Source organism: Salvelinus fontinalis, chromosome 13 (genome assembly GCF_029448725.1).
Source record: "Salvelinus fontinalis isolate EN_2023a chromosome 13, ASM2944872v1, whole genome shotgun sequence".
Classification (NCBI taxonomy): domain Eukaryota; kingdom Metazoa; phylum Chordata; class Actinopteri; order Salmoniformes; family Salmonidae; genus Salvelinus; species Salvelinus fontinalis.
In genome coordinates this window covers 13,737,541-13,750,136 of record NC_074677.1, presented here as the reverse complement: position 1 = coordinate 13,750,136, position 12,596 = coordinate 13,737,541, and the positions used below count along the sequence as shown (strand labels likewise).

General features: G+C 42.5%; 1 protein-coding gene across 1 annotated transcript in view; it reads left to right on the top strand.

The window, feature by feature from the left end:
* LOC129868134 (double C2-like domain-containing protein beta) overlaps positions 1–12,596 on the top strand; it is a 184,437-nt gene that overhangs the window by 88,106 nt on the left and 83,735 nt on the right. The gene's annotated exons all lie outside the window — the stretch shown is intronic.

Below are 12,596 nucleotides of genomic sequence, written 5' to 3'. Positions count from 1 at the left end.
CTGCTTCTTGCCACTCCGTGGTCATGTGAAGGGTATTTCCCCTGACAACAAGCTGCTGGTAGCATCTGTTGCTGTCCACTTTACTCTAGATCCAGACGAAGCCTTTAGTCTGTCCTTACAGCAGCTCTGCAGTACACACACAGGTCAACACACGCACACAAAAACACAGACAAAAACACATGTGCATGCACAGGCTCACGCTCTCACAAACACACACACACACCCACAAACACACAAAGGAAAACACACACATGCATACACTTGCTTATGCACACACTCAAACCCACACAATAACACATGTGCATGCACACGCACACATTCAAATCCACACACACTCAAATCCCCCCCATGAAGGGAAATCTCTTCGTGTCTCCCTCACTGTGTTTTGTTTTAAATAATCACTGCTTCCTCTTGAAGATTACTTTTAGGCTTCAGTAGCTCATTCACTGGGCTCTAGAACAAAGCAGGAAACATCTGTAGAGATGTCAGATATCTCTTCCCCTCTGTTGCTCACCCAAATTTGTGACATTTACTAGTTAATGATCTCAAATGGATTTCCTGTGACCTACTGCAAGCTATTGTATCATGGCTTGGACTGCAATAGGCCAGACAGGATCTGAATGCAGTGGCTCAGGTGGCTCAAGAGGAATGTCTGAAACCAGGATTATTTACTGAAGACTGCATGCTTTCCAACCCAAACAAACAGCCTCTCCATCCAAATCAACAAGGTGGGGAAAAAGTTACAGAGCCTCTGCTATCTTTTCCCTCTCCACTCGAAGTTGAAGTGACCATTTTCCTTTTCCACCTTGCTCGTAATTGTCTTTTCAGGATAAGTAGGTCCAATTTACCCAGCCAGATCCACATTGGCTGGCTTGGGGGGGAATGCCAGACAAGGAGAGTCAGGTCAGACACTTACTTTGCCCTCTTCCACATACCCTTTTCTCCTCAAAGAGAACCAGCTGGCAGATCTGAGAATAACCCCTTCTATTCCCCAAGGAAAGAATTTAAGTCACAGGGGTAACACACTGGGGTCATGTTCAGCAGGGCACACTGTATAATTTTTTTTTGCAATGGAAAACGAAAATCTGTGGTTTTAAGTTCAAGCAGTACCTCCCTCTTTCACCCCAGTTTCTCCCTACCAAACATGCCAATCTGAGTTGCCAGATTAGGCCTTTGGTTAGTGACTTCTTCTGGGATTTCAGCTGTCACAGTCAGTGCAAGGCTCTACATGAAACCCCAGGTGTCATAGTAGGCAGCAGGCTTCTTCTGCTCTGGTACCTGGCAGCGGACTAGCGAAGCCCCAGTCCAGGGAGCTCCAGGCGACTCCTTTGGCTTCCTCTCAAAGCCTTGGAGCAGCGGCTGGGCTAGCATCAGAGAGAGACTCCCTGGGAGAGAGTGCTAGAGAGGCTCCCTCTGGGCTTGTGGATGGCCTCATTTTTTAGGGCGGTCTTCACCAGAACACAAAAAAACACATTTGTATTTTTTTCACTGTTGGGATTTCTGCAAGGTTTTGAGGGTTTGAAGAGTATTCGGTCCCATTAGGGTGCTTGTCATCGCTTAACATAACTGGAATGTATGCCAAAAAGACAAAAAGACTCAAATGCAGCAGCAGAGCCTTTTAAAACTCAGCTTTTTTTCTTTGGTGGTGGGGAAATTTCTTATTACTTGTGACAGACTAAATACCTGCTTCACGTACATTTTGACATCTATCTTTAGTGCAAAAGTTAACACACTAAAAAAGACTGGTAAGATAAGCAGTTGAATGGAGTCGAGAACTGGAGTTTCTTTAAATGTTTTCTTTCATTCCCAGAAGAAGACATTGATGGGTGTTTTTCCCTGGCATGGATTCATATGTTTAAGTAAAGACCATGCCTCAATAGACACTCAAGACATGCATGGTCAATAAATAACTACAGGATTGATGCATTTCTGCCAAGAACACAGAGTACAGAAAGTTATTTTTCTTTTAATAATGCAAAACAAAGAATTCTCAAGATAGAGAGCAGAGGCCTATTCCCTATCTAGTGCACTTCATTACATTGTTTGATCCATCACCTGTTTTATTTAGACTGAACCATCAAGCATGACAAGCCACTCTGGACGAAGCTAGCGTAGATAGGCTAAGCATCGCTACCTAGTGGATCTTGGCCGATAGTACTACTGGCCGTGAGCAGTGGTACGGTCCCTCTCTCGCTGTGCAAAATACACTTGTTTGCTCAATCTAAGTAATATAGATGTATCTATGAACATATGTTGCCATCCACAAGGATACACTGTGTAGTAGGGAATGTTTTAAACCAAAAACTGGAAGTGTCAGAGTCAACCCAGGAGCTAGAAAGCTTTATAGACCGCCACTACCAGGCCCTGTCGGACATGAAACATGGCAAAGGCAACATCCGAGCTAGCTCCGTCATACGCCCACCGCAAAAAGTCACGGCTCCGGCCTTCTTCGTTTGACCACACCAGTTAAAGAGTCTTTCAGCATGGAGGCCATGGACGGTGCCAGGGATGTGCTGGAGTCTTTCGACAAAAGAAAGTGAGAAATTGGAGATGCTAGAGACCATCCAACAGAGTGTCTCAGAACTGATAGCCTGTTTGGAGTTCAGCCAAAAGGAAATAGACAAACTGAAGAAGGAGAATTAATATTTCAAAGGTACCGTATATAACATTCAGAATGCAGTTGAGACAATTTATCGAGAGATCAGAAAGCTGAAGGAGTCACTGCTTGGTGTACAATCTATTATTTTCTGGGATTTCTGAGACAGAAAATATCAAACCAGAGTATAGTGTGAAGGAATTTATGACGAAAAAGATGAAACTGCCCCCCGATGTGGTGGAGAAAATCACCTTCTCTAGGGTGCATAGAATGGGGAAATCTTTGAGGCAGACCTCGCACAATTATTGTGCGCTTTGAACATTTCAAAACAGAATGAAATGGTCAAAAGCAGGGACAGAGAATGAAAAGGAACTAACTATGGGATGAATGACCACTTTCCCCATGACATAAGCAAGTACTATATTCTGTCATGAAAGAACACAGGGGCCGGAGCAACCGAGTTGCACCGGTTGTGGACAAAATATACATAAATGGCCAGCTGTTCCGAGACACAAAAATGATCCCCTGGCTGTTTTTAGTTCATTCCTTCTTTGCCATGACTTCTGAATCCCGCATTCCACTAAAAACACAATGACTGCATCTGCAAGAATTTCGCATTCTGTTGATTTGCAATTATCAAAGAAAGGAGTGCATATTGCCCATTTAAACATGTGTAGCCCCCTAATAAAACCAATGAAGTCTGACTTGGTACATAACAACAACGTGCATGTTCTAGCAATCACAGAAACCCATCTGGAAAATTGTACTACTGATGGACAGGTCAGCGTCAGTGGTTATACTATTATTAGAAAGGACCGGAACAGACAAGGTGGTGGTGTTGCAATATATATATATATACAGATTCACTTACCGTTTAAACTGAGAGATGAATAGAAGTACTATGGCTACAGGTTCATTTAACATTTCAACCACCAATTTTGGTGGGGTGTGTGTACAGGCAACCATGTTCAAATGTATCTTACCTGGATGAAATACAGTATGTGACCATGCCTCTGATGAAAATAAAGAGTTATACATTCTCTGAGATGTTTATATTAATTGGAAGGACAATGATGGCAGCAAATCCAGGATTGCCAGATTCACTGACAGTGTAAATCTAATGCAAATGGTTAATGCCACCAGAAGATCATCCAGAAACAGGTTTGGCCACCAAACAGAAACATGTATTGATTTGATATTTTGCAGTAATATAGAAAAAAGTACAAAGGCTAAATCTGTACCTTTGGGCTGGATCGATCATAGTAGTATTGCAATAACTAATAAAGCAATGGTCCCAAAAAAGCCGCCCCAAAATTGTGGTAAAAGGAGCTATAAGAATGGTATAGTGCCTTTGGAAACTATTCAGACCCCTTGACTTTTTCCACAAGTTGTTAGGTTACAGCCTCATTCTAAAATTTATTAAATTGTTTTTTTCCCCTCATCAATCTACACACAATACTCCATAATAACAAAGCAAAAACAGGTTTTTATACATTTTTGCTAATTTATAAATATAATATACATAAGTAGGGTTAAGTATTCAGACCCTTTACTCAATACTTTGTTGAACCACCTTTGGCAGCGATTTCAGCCTCGAGTCTTCTTGGATATGACGGTACAAGCTTGACACACCTGTATTTGGGGAGTTTTCCCATTCTTTGCAGATCCTCTCAACCTCTATTAGATTGGATGGGGAGTGTTGTTGCACAGCTACTTTCAGGTCTCTCCAGAGATGTTCGATCCAGTTCAAGTCCGGGCTCTGGCTGGGCCACTCAAAGACATTCAGAGACTTGGCCCGAAGACACTCCTTTGTTGTCTTGGCTGTGTGCTTAGTCGTTGTCCTGTTGGCAGGTGAACCTTCGCCCCAGTCTGAGGTCCTGAGTGCTCTGGAGCAGGTTTTCATCAAGGATCTCTATACTTTGCACCGTTCAGCTTTGCCTCGATCCTGACTAGTCTCCCAGTACCTGCTGCTCAAAAACATCCCCACAGCATGATGCTGCCACCACCGTGCTTCACTTTAGGGATGGTGCCAGGTTTTCTCCAGACTTGACGCTTGGCATTCAGGCCAAAGAGTTCAATCTTGGTTTCATCAGACCACAGAATCTTGTTTCTCATGGTCTGAGAATCATTAGGTGCTTTTTTGGCAAACTCCAAGTGGGCTGCCATGTGCCTTTTACTGAGGAGTGCTGGTGTAGTGCTGCAGAGATAGTTGTCCTTCTGGAAGGTTTTCCCATCTCCACAGAGGTGCTCTGTCAGAGTGACCATTGGGTTCTTGGTCACCTCCCTGACCAAGGCCCTTCTCCCCCAATTGATCAGCTTGGCTGGGCGGACAGCTTTCAGAAAGAAGAATATGTGTGGTTCCAAACTTCTTCCATTTAAGAATGATTGGGGCCACTTCTTAGGGAAGGCAATGCTGCAGAAATGTTTTGGTACCCTTCCCCAGATATGTACCATGACACAATCCTTTCTCAGAGCCATTTGACCTAATGGCTTGGTTTTTGCTCTGACATGCACTGTCAACTGTGGGACCTTACAGGTGTGTGCCTTTCCAAATCATGTCCAATCAATTGAATTTACCACAGGTGGACTCCAATCAAGTTGTAGAAACATCTCAAGGATGATCAATGGAAGCAGGATGCACCTGAGCTCAATTTCGAGTCTTATAGCAAAGGGTCTGAATACTTATGTCAATTTGCAAACATTTCTAGTAACCAGTTTTCGCTTTGTCATTATGGGGTATTGTGTGTGTAAATTGCTAAGGATTTTTCTTTTAATCCATTTTAGAATAAGACTGTAATGTAACAAAATGTGGAAAGAGTCAAGGGGTCTGAATACTTTCCAAGGCACTGGAACTGTAAACATTTTCTTGATGACTTAAATGATTTGCCTTGGAAATTGGTCTACCTTGAAGACAACATAAATCATGCAGTAGAATGTTTCACAACATTTTGCAAGGACGGTTGATCGCCATGCCCAAATAATAATAATAGAAAAACTGTGAAGGTCAGCCCATCCCCATGGATAGACAATGAGCTATGTGTGGTTTTTACACAGCGATATGAGTCAGAGTCATGCTATTAACTCGTCATTTGAATCTGATATAATGTTGTACAGGAAACCCATGGAACTATGCTGTGTAACTGAATCATCAGAATGTATTATTATTTTGTACAAAATTAGCTTTCACTGACTGCAAAAACAATCCCACATCAGTCTGGAATACTGTAAAAGGCCTCCTGGGCACATCCAGCACATACTATCAATCTACTGTGGAAGTAAATGAGGATATAAAACAAAACCTATTGACATTACTAATCGTTTTGCAGATTATTTTGAAAATAAGGTGAACAGTCTCAGGCAGAATATGAGTCATCCTGTCAATGAAAGGGACATTGTTTATTCTATTGACAAAATCATCAAAAGCCTGCAGTTTCACATTACCACAGGTATCAACTGATGAAGTGCTCAAAGCATTAATGTGCTTACCTGAGGACAAGTCACCTGGGCTTGATCTCATTGACAATAAACTTCTTTGACTAGCAGCACCATATATTGCAGCTGCAATTAGGCATATTTTTTTAAGGAATTAAAGTTTCCTAATGAATGGAAGCATGCAAAATTGTGTCCAATTCCAAAAGGCAAAACATAACCTTTTATCAGACCGTAGACTAGTCTACTGTCATGATTTAGTAATATTTTAGAAGCAATTGTCAGTAACTGTATATGGGTGTACAGTCGTGGCCAAAAGACCTCTGCAATCTGCCCTGGCATGCTGTCAATTAACTTCTGGGCCACATCCTGTCTGATGGCAGCCCATTCTTGCATAATCAATGCTTGGGGTTTGTCAGAATTTGTGGGTTTTTGTTTGTCCACCCGCCTCTTTAGGATTGACCACAAGTTCTCAATGGGATTACGGTCTGGGGAGTTTCCTGGCCATGGACCCAAAATATCGATGTTTTGTTCCCCGAGCCATTTAGTTATCACTTTTGCCTTATGGCAAGGTGCTCCATCATGCTGGAAAAGGCATTGTTTGTCACAACTGTTCCTGGATGGTTGGGAGAAGTTGCTCTCGGAGGATGTGTTGGTACCATTCTTTATTCATGGCTGTGTTCTTAGGCAACATTGTGAGTGAGCCCACTCCCTTAGCTGACAAGCAACCCCACACATGAATGGTCTCAGGATGCTTTACTGTTGACATGATACAGGACTGATATTAGCGCTCACCTTGTCTTCTCCGTACAAGCTTTTTTTCCAGATGCCCCAAACAATCGGAAAGGAGATTCGTCAGAGAAAATGACTTTACCCCAGTCCTCAGCAGTCCAATCACTGTACCTTTTGCAGAATATCAGTCTCTGGGCACCTGGAAATGGGCACCTTTTATCTGGCTACTCAATACTGCCCCTGCAGCCCAAACAGGTTAAGTGTGCTGCTAGACAACAGTATCTCTTGGTCATCACACATTTCACAGATCTGCAACAAAATCATCGGCACCCCCTGTATGCTCAGAAGGATTGTGAAATATATGCCAGAGCAAATACTTAAACAAATCTCACAAGCTCTCATCCATAGTCAAATTAACTACTGCTCTATCTGGAGTAATGTGTTTGTGACCTAAAGAGAATGCAGATAACACAAAATAAGGCATTCCAAATGGTTCTGCAATGTGGTTACAAGAGGTCTTCCATATAATTACATAATGCACTCAATTGGCCGACTGTCAAGAAAATGATAGAAAATAATATACTAATTATTTTTTATAAAATTCACCACTCTGAAAAACCAACCGCTATATATGATAAACTGGATACAGTCAAAGACAAATACTGTCGTGACACACAGAGCAGAACCAAGGCCACCTACAGACCACCAAACCCCAACTTAGAGCTGGGCAAAAGAGCTTTTAGAGATTAATTCACAATATTTGTTTTTACATTTCTTAAGGACTCTTGGAAGACTGGCCCTTGGGCTAAAAGTATATTAAAATCAAACATGCTAGAATAAAAGCTTTCATTTGTTGCTGGGTGGTAATCAATAGAAAGTAATTGTTCCCATTCCTCAGAGCTGCGCTGGCTATTAGTGCTCTACAGGGGACGCAGGTCACATAGACCTACCTTTTTATGTGTGAAACTCACTATCCCCCCTCAGGGTTCTCCACTATTCATCACATTTCCCCCCATTTAATGCTGAGCCATTCCTAGAGCAAGTAAGTTTACTATTGTGTGATGATGAAAAATCACCCACGCTTTCTCTGGCAGAGTCAGTGTTCAATGCAGCAATACTGATTTTCGTAGTTATCGTGTTATATATTGCTGGACTATAAAACGTGCATTGTTGCACATATTTGTTCATTCGTACTCATTCTAAGATACTGCATGGGTATTGACCTTAGACATTTATTTTCCAAATTGCACCCAGAAGTCAGATTGTACATCAGGCATTTATTGATTTGTTTTGATTTCCTAAAATGCAATAATTAGCAAAAGTGAATTGCAGTTCACTTTGATAATGATATGGTTGCGTTGTTTATTTTCTCTGCTTGGTACTTATGCCTTCCACATTAGAGCCTCCTCTTCAGTGTCAACAAAAGCCACTCCAGCTAACAGAAGCGTGCTCTTAAAGGGAGACCTGAGCCAACTCCGGAGTCCTGTGGTGTTATTGCCTATGATTGTTACTTGAAGATTGTTGAAGTAACAGTGAGACAAAGAAGCGCCTCTGACAGGGCTTGGCCCTCCATCCTGTAGCTCTGTATCTGTCAGGGTGGCTGGATAGCACAGAGGGTAGCTGGCAGCTGAGGGGACAGACTGGGCATGGCAGTGGGTAGGAGAGTGGGTGCCCCTGGCAGGCCAGCCTGAATTGATTGATGGCAGCTATTTGCAGACTGGTTGGCTCCTGAACTGTATCCATTGCCAGACTGAGGGACAAATGTGGAGGGGAGTGGTCTCTCTTTCTCTGTCTCTCCCAGTGTGTATCAGATGAGATGATCTGTTCCTGCATCTCAATAAGCCAAACTGAATTCCTTCACTTAAATAATTGCAGCGATTAAAAACAAATCTCCCAGGAGTTTCTGGGCTTTCAGATATGCACAGAGGGGGAAGGGGCCACACAGACTGGAGCCCACTTGAGTGAATTGAGACTCCATAGTTACACGATCACATGTGAAGTGTGCAGCTCCACCCTTCGACGAACATACCCAGCTCTCCAGTGTGACATGATTCTGATAATTACCCGTCCATCTCGGTAACTGTTCTTGGACCACGCACATCCGCAATTAAAACAAAGCTGTAGATTCCCATTCAAGCCATGTGGTTTACCCGGGAATAATCCATGGCTCCTGGAACTGGGAGATAACTTGTTTGTTTTTATCTCCCCCAAGTTTATTAGCGAGTCATTGTGAAGTTTAGAGAGTCAGTCATCATAAAGGAGGAGGCTTCGTCTCCAGCCTGACAGAGCGTAGATAGGCTGCTGTCTATCTTCTAATGCAAAGACACCTGTCATGCGATCTCACGGCTGTTGCGTGTGTCTGTTTTGTTGTAGCAGAAATAAAGAGACAAATGCTTCATCGTATCAAAGATAGGTTGTGCGAGGACATTTTAACACATTTTATCTGGACTGTCACTCAGCATTGACAGCAATGACGGTCTCAACTCTCTGACGTCTTTAGTTGTCCTCACCATAACGAGCATTGCCAGAGACACACAGGTGACAAACTCTCTGACCTTGTATTTTCTGATAGCTGTGGTAGATGTGAGCTTTGTTTTGATGTGCATTGAATTAATTATAGCTTGAGGGAGAGCCACCACGAAGATGTTGCAGGCAATATTGACTTCATATGCTGTTTCAATGGATCCGGAGACACATACTTCAGTCCTAGCCATAATGAACATTAAGAAACCTGTTAGTCTAAGAGGCACGTAAGACTTATTAATGACGTTATCCCTTATCTGTAAAATGATTCAACCAAGATGGATTGAGCATTGATGATACAATATTGCTAACACACACACACATACATACATACATACATACACACACACACACACACACACACACTAGCCTTCCACATGCTTCTAGTGAAGCTAGTGTGCAGTGTGTTTACGGTGAGTTTTTACGCATAACATACTGGACAACCCTCTTACCAGTATGTGAACTCTTACTCCTCATCCTGTGAGACCATAGCTATCTAAAAGGATTTAATTTATAGACTTTGGGTATTCTCTCTCTTAGAAGCCATGATGGAGGCAATGGCAAAGGAGAGCTCCCATGTCACATTACAACTCTAACGTGATCTTAGATAGGTGGCTTTGACGGCTGATTCAGTGGAATGCCGACAGCATTGTTCATGCTTCAATCTGCAGTATTATGGCTGTGACTTCAGATAACAAAACAAAATTCTCCCATGACCCACATGAGGTGATTCCCCCCCGTCCGTCCCCCCGTCCCCAGAATGAATCTGGGGCGTATTCTTTTGCTTAACGTCTCTTAAATGGAAGCAAATGGAACAAAATAGGAGGGACCTACCTGTATTAGTTGCCAAACATTCAGTTTTGCAACTGTTTGGACTAACGATTACACCCCTGTTGTACTAAATGTCTCCCAGACTCCGTTAGAATGAATCACAGAGATTGCATGCTTGTCCGCCTACTGTAGTACGCACGACCCCAATTTGACTCAACGTGTCAAATATACACACACACACACACCACACACCCCCGCGTAACTCAATTAAAGTCACCTGTCTGTGACCTTTGGGTACTTTGAAGGTGACAGCTCTGAAAGGGTCACTCTCATTAGTTAGTGATAGCAGCTAGGTCACTTGCAAAGAGAGGGGCCCTGCTCAATGATGTCAGACCTATACACCTCTAGACTTCTGATACTGGGAAAAGGACTCTGTTGAGTGAATTGGCCAACGCTCCATTTGCTAAGGCAACCTTAATAACAAAATTGTTTGCCAAGTCTCGTACAAGGGTCAGTACAACATTTGAGTTTTCACCTAAACATAAAACCAAACTGCATACGTTGAGCAGAAATTATTTTTTGGAATTGACCTTTGCTACAACTAGTTTATGTTCTATTTCAAAATCAACTGAGCAATATACAAATCTGCCCATATTGTTTAAACACGGATGAGATGTAATGTTACCAATTGATTCTGGGTTTAATGAGTTGTATAGCATGAGGAAGGAACTGGCTGTAAGGCAGTCAATGTCCTTATCTACTCTGCCCTATCCCCATGCATTTTGACTGTTAGAGCTCTATAGGGGAACTGTTTATCCCCTGCCCCAACTCCTGCACTTTGGGACAGCATTGGATTTGGAGCAGCTCATTATCGAAGTGTTAAACTTGGCTAAATGGATGTTTAATTGAACCTCCAGGCACCATATTAATTTGGTATTTTTTTTATGTAATGATACTCATTATTTGTTTAGCCTTTGGTGCAACAGTTATGTAGTAGTATGTGACTCACTGACTGAAGAATGTGCCACTCATATCTCAAACTTTTGTTGTAAAACAGGATTTGGAAATGTTAATTAAAAGAACCTTAACAAGGCCAACTTAATCCCTAACAATGAGTTCCAAGGTAACAATGTTTCAAAACTGTAAACTTTCTAGCAACTCACAAGTGAAATACAAACTAACATTTAATTTCATTGTAACACACTTTTCAAATTCCGTCTTGGTTATTATTTAAAAACAAATTCCAAACTCAAGCATTTATTTGCTTTGTAGTTTTTGTTTTAAAAGTTCAGACAATACTCCCTATCTTTCCACTCCCCCTTACTTTTTCTTTTCTTCAAAGGCATGCTGTTGTTTTTCTCTATCTAAAGTCTTCATATTTCTTATGTTTCTCTTCCTCCACCTTACTCTCTTGCATGCACTCCTCTCTCTCGACATGGTCCTGGTTTATGTTTGCTGGGGAACAGCTCCCCAACCCCCGGTATAAGAAGGTAAGGCACTGACTCCCACTGTTCCCTGTGGAGTGGAAAATCCATAACCTAACCAACCTACACCAACCCAATCAATTACCATTTTCTCCTGTGGTGTGCACAAACCAAAAGCAAACCCTAACCAGCCTACACCATCCACAACCAATTACCACTTTCCCCTGTGGAATGAACAGCCTCTAATCAAACCCTTACCAAACCCTAACCAGCAGCCTACACCAACCCAAACCAACTCCCACTTTATCCTATAGAGTGGACAACCCCTAACCATACCTTAACCAGCCGACACCAACCCCAACCAACTCCTAATGTCCGCTTTGGAGTGGACAACCCCTAACCATACCTTAACCAAACCTTAACCAACCTAGACCAACCCCAACCAACTCCTAATGTCCCCTTTGGAGTGGACAACCCCTAACCATACCTTAACCAGCCGACACCAGCCCCAACCAACTCCTAATGTCCGCTTTGGAGTGGACAACCCCTAACCATACCTTAACCAGCCGACACCAACCCCAACCAACTCCTAATGTCCGCTTTGGAGTGGACAACCCCTAACCATACCTTAACCAAACCTTAACCAACCTAGACCAACCCCAACCAACTCCTAATGTCCACTTTGGAGTGGACAACCCCTAACCAAACCCTTACTAAACAGTAACCAGCCTATACCAACCCTAACCAACTCTTTCCCGCTTTTGGCGTCCCACCAAGTAATACCTGGTGGCACTTCCAGGCAGCCGTTTGAAAGTAACATGTGTTACAATGTTTGAAATATTTGTTTTTTTATCGTTTTTTTGTTGTCGCACTGCAGACTTTTCCTTGCTCTTTTAAAGGATTAAGCATGGCTTTGATAACGATGGATTGTACAAACGTGCAATACTCAACACATTTTCTATGAATTTACAAAAAACGCACCGCATATCCGAGACACTTCAGTGCTTTGGGATAATGCGCGCCAGAAGCCAGATGAGAGGGACTACAGCTGGTAAGGGCAGACATAGGAAAAATACTAAATAATAGAAGGTAACAGATCTAAAATACTTCAAAAACACAAT